At 42.0% G+C, this 605-nt stretch overlaps 1 non-coding gene across 1 annotated transcript; it reads right to left on the reverse strand.

Annotated features, from left to right (window-relative positions):
* Nucleotides 1–248: 248 nt before the first annotated feature.
* trnai-aau lies at nt 249–322 on the reverse strand. Its single transcript has one exon. It is a non-coding gene; the product is annotated as a tRNA-Ile (tRNA).
* Between the last annotated feature and the right edge of the window lie 283 nt (nt 323–605).

Raw genomic sequence — 605 nt, forward strand, 5'->3', positions numbered from 1 at the left:
TGTGAGTGTGTTCAAAGAAAGAGAACAAAACATGACAACCCTGGTAGGGGGGGTTTACATGAATACAAATGTATTCATTATTACAAATGTTGACAGAAAGGATGTTGTATTTACATTTTCACATGTGTGGTTGCCTTGCACAACTCTGATAGAGTTCAACAAAGGCAGTTGACTTCGGTTCACTATTTAGCCTGTACTGCCATCTACAGCATTACTGCGGGTGTGGTTTATTTAAAGAAGGAAAGTTATGGCCCGTACGAGGATCGAACCCGTGACCTTGGCGTTATTAGCACCATGCTCTAACCAGCTGAGCTAACCAGCCACACAGGTAAAGTTTTTTTCATGTTAAACTGAACAATACACATTCAAAGTAATGCAAAGACAATTACATGCATTCAAATTACCAAGCATTTAGTGGATGTTTAAGAAATAAATGAACAAAACAGATTTGTCAGAAGTGGGATTCAAACCAACGCCTCCAGAAAGACTGCGACCTGAATGCAGCGCCTTACACCGCTCGGCCATCCTGACTCACGCAGATGTGCTTTCTAAATACTGCAGTGCACTCCTGAACCTGCAATGCCTGACGCTGCAGTAAATCACCT

The sequence above is a fragment of the Polyodon spathula genome, unplaced genomic scaffold, assembly GCF_017654505.1.
Source record: "Polyodon spathula isolate WHYD16114869_AA unplaced genomic scaffold, ASM1765450v1 scaffolds_2037, whole genome shotgun sequence".
Lineage (NCBI taxonomy): Eukaryota > Metazoa > Chordata > Actinopteri > Acipenseriformes > Polyodontidae > Polyodon > Polyodon spathula.